Source organism: Propithecus coquereli, unplaced genomic scaffold, assembly GCF_000956105.1.
Source record: "Propithecus coquereli isolate 6110/MARCELLA unplaced genomic scaffold, Pcoq_1.0 Scaffold143, whole genome shotgun sequence".
In the NCBI taxonomy this organism is placed as follows: Eukaryota; Metazoa; Chordata; class Mammalia; order Primates; family Indriidae; genus Propithecus; species Propithecus coquereli.
The window spans coordinates 2,670,653-2,674,257 of record NW_012138636.1 but is presented as its reverse complement, the minus strand read 5'-3'; the positions used below and the strand labels follow the sequence as shown (position 1 = coordinate 2,674,257).

At 38.9% G+C, this 3,605-nt stretch overlaps 1 protein-coding gene across 1 annotated transcript in view; it reads left to right on the top strand.

Moving 5' to 3' along the window:
- Positions 1-3,605, top strand: part of FRYL (FRY-like) — a 157,322-nt gene that overhangs the window by 141,850 nt on the left and 11,867 nt on the right. The gene's annotated exons all lie outside the window — the stretch shown is intronic.

Sequence of the window (3,605 nt, the reverse complement as noted above, 5' to 3'; positions counted from 1 at the left end):
AATTATCAGGCAAGATCTGGTCATCTTAGAAATAACATTGCTGTGTACAGTTTTATGCATATGTTTTGCCTGTGTGTGTTCACATATCTGCTGAGTATTTAGGAGTGTAATTGCTGGGTCACAGAATATGCTTACGTTCATCTTTAGCAGATTCTGCCAAGCAATTTTCCAAAAAAGGTTGTATCAATTTAGGATCCCATCAGAAGTGTGTACAAGAGTTACCGTTGCTTCGTATCTGTGCCACCACTTGGTATTGCCAGTTTTTAGAATGGTAGTTGGGTAGTTCTAGCTCATATTATCTTGTATTTCCCTGGTGACTAATGTTGAACACCTTTTCATATATTTTGTGAATATTGTGCCAAGTACCTTGCCCATTTTTGTAAATGGACTGTGCTTTTCTCACTGATTTATAGGAGCTTTTTATTCTAAATACAAGCCTTTCACTGGATATATGTATTGCAAATATCTTTCCCTGTCTGTGGCTAGCATTTTCACTATCTTAATAGCATCTTTTGATGAACAGAAATTTTTAATTTTATTAAGTCCAAATTGTCGGTCTTTTCCATTATGGTTTTGCTTTTCATGTCTTTAGAAATCATTGCCTACGCTACAAGTTGTGGCCGATTTTTATAATAATGGCCCCAATGAATCGTGCCTCTGTGTCCACACCCCTGACGTTGCCATTCTTCCCACTGAGAGATGGGGTCCATTTCCCCACCTCTTAAATCTGGGATGGCCTTGTGACTTGTTCTAACCAATCGAATCCAGAAGCAATGCTGTACAACGGCCGAGACTGGCCAAAAAAGACCTTTTGCAGCTTCTGCTTTTGCCATCATGCTGGTCAGAGTGTGAATTGGAATAAACTCTGGGAAACTGTTTGAGCTTTAGCCTGCTGGAGGATGCGAGGTTATGTGAAGGAGAACAGGCATTCCAGCTGACGGCCAGCGTGCCAGGCACGTGAATGAGGACAGCTTCCCAGTCAAGCCATTAGATGATTGTAGACTCATGAGTGGCTCTGGGCAGGACCAGAAGAAACTCCTAGAAAACCCACAGATTGATCTTGGTTGTGTTAAACCGTTAAGTTTTAGGGTGGTTGGTTTTATAGGAATAGATACTATTTATAATAGGAAAACATCAAACACCTACAAATAGATCTAGCTAAAGATGTACTAGAACCTCTATGCAGAAAACCCCAAATACTTCTGAGAAAAATTAAAGACCACCTAAATAAATGGAGGACTGTATACCATGTGTGAATCAGAAGACTCAATACTGTAAAGATGTCATTTTCCCCCTAAAATGGGTCTATAGATTTAATGCAATCTCATTCAAAATCTCAGATGATATATTAATGGCAATTGACAGGCTGATTCTAAAATTTATATGGAAATACAAACAACTAATAATAGCGTAAAGAGTCTCCTTGGACCCAAGTCAGCAAACTACACACCTCAAGTTACATCTGGCCTACTGCCTGTTTTTGTAAAGTTTTTTTGGAACGCAGCTATCCCATTTGTTTAAATATTTTCTATGGCTATTTTTGTACTGCAACATGGAGTTAAGTAGTTGCAACAGAGACTGTATGGTTTGTAAAGCCTAAAATATTTACCATCTGCCCTTTTTATTATTAATATTCAGTTTTTCCCCTCTATTGTAATAGTATTTTAGTTATACGTTCCTTTTTATTCTTCAAGATTTCCAAGGATCGTAAGTGAAAGGCTGAGGTACGTACCAGGGCCCCACTATCTTGGCAGGAATTGAGTCATTTTCGGCTCTCCAGCTCTGTGAGATGAGAAATCTCTGCCTTCTTCGTCTCCCAGGTGCTGCCGTGTGGCTTCTTAGGGTCTCCTCCTGCACGCGGTGAACACGGGAGCAGCAAGCGCCCCGAGGGGAAGCTGCACGCACAGTGCTGGGCTCAGTTCTCTGTAGTTCCCTTTTGTCCAGGGTCTTGGCCCTTAGTATCTACCTCTGATAGCCCTGTTTGCCTAGCCCAGGGAAGCCGTGGGGCACAGACTCCAGGCTACTTCTTCCTGTTCAGCTTGATGTCCAGGGACGTGAAAGAGCGGTGTTTACCCCTGGAGTAGACACTGGGACCAGGGTAGGGCTCACCTCGGCCCTTTTCTCTAACTCTTGTCTTTTATTTAGCAGAATAAAAATCAGCAATAATGATGTCGAACAGTTCCCCCCGCCCCAAAAAAAAGGCTGTATAACTAGGTATACAACATAAAAATTATATTTAGTAAGACTAGGCCATTAAATAATCAACTGAAATTATTCTTTTCAAATTTATTAGTATACTTGGATAAACTGGACCAGATTAGCGATGATAATTAAGTGCACAGACATTTTAACAATTTGTCTGAATAAAGATTAATGTACAGATTCCATGGTAGACGTCAACTGAATTTGCCGATACAAAGAAATCTGCTGATAGCTTTTGACAGTGGCTGCCATTGGTCACATCTCACTAGAAAAGCTTAACATGTTTTTCTTCAGAGATGCTGTCAAGCAAATAGCCCAGGGGCCAGTGAAATCTGAGGGACTGGAATAAAAGGAACAAAGGTCAAAGAGATTGTTTTTGAAATAACTGAGGTGTCTAATTTTAATTCTTTGCATGTAGAACGTAAGCTACAATGGAGAATTTTAAATGTCAAATACCAAAATATTTTTCAGAGTAGCTACTTAATGTAGCTAGTAGTTTTTCTCATAGTCATAATAATTTATTTTATATATCAGTTTGCTTATGTTTAATAATATCACCATAGAAAAGAACTAGGAAGTCGAAACAACTGATAATACCAAACCATCAAACCCGAGGAGCTTAACCTGAAGGCTCTTGAGGCTTTTTCTTCGGCTCGGAAATTCTGTGTCTCCAGTGTTGTTTTCCACTATACCACAACGCTATTATTTGTATTTGACTGGAAAAAATGTACTTTAAATTAATACCAACTTTAAGAATAGCCCCTGGATAAAGAAAAACCACATTCAGCTTCTACATCCAATATGCTTTGGTGATAACATTTGTCATTCATGACTGTCCAAAAAGAAAGAAAAACAAGGTTTAAAATGGATCCTGTTTCACTAATTAAAACTGACACCAGTCTTCCGAGCATGACACTTCTGCTAAGCAAACGGACCTGGTTAATTCTGTTGCCTTTATTAAATTGACCAGAGGGGAAGCACTTCTTTCATTTCCCATCTTACATTACATAAAGGTCAGGTGTGGATTACGGAGAGTTCCACAAACTGCAAAATGAAGAATATTATTTACTGAAATGGAGCACCACGGTTTCCCATATAGAAGGACCATTTATTGTGTTTTTGTTAAATTGTCACAAGTCTGTGCATGCTGCTGTTATACTGATGGTATCCTGCTTTTGTTTGTTCCATATAAATGATTAGGCTCAAATAGAGAGGAAAGCCTATGCCTAAAACCAATTTTAGAACTTCAAGTTAACTTCGTTGTTTTGTATGGACAGGCTGTTTGTTATATTACCAATTTCATTGTGCGTTATACAGTCACTGTATTAAAATTTACTGTTGCTTATTTTTAGTGGCTAGACAATTGTAAGAGGACATTTGGTGCCAAAGAAGACATGTACAGG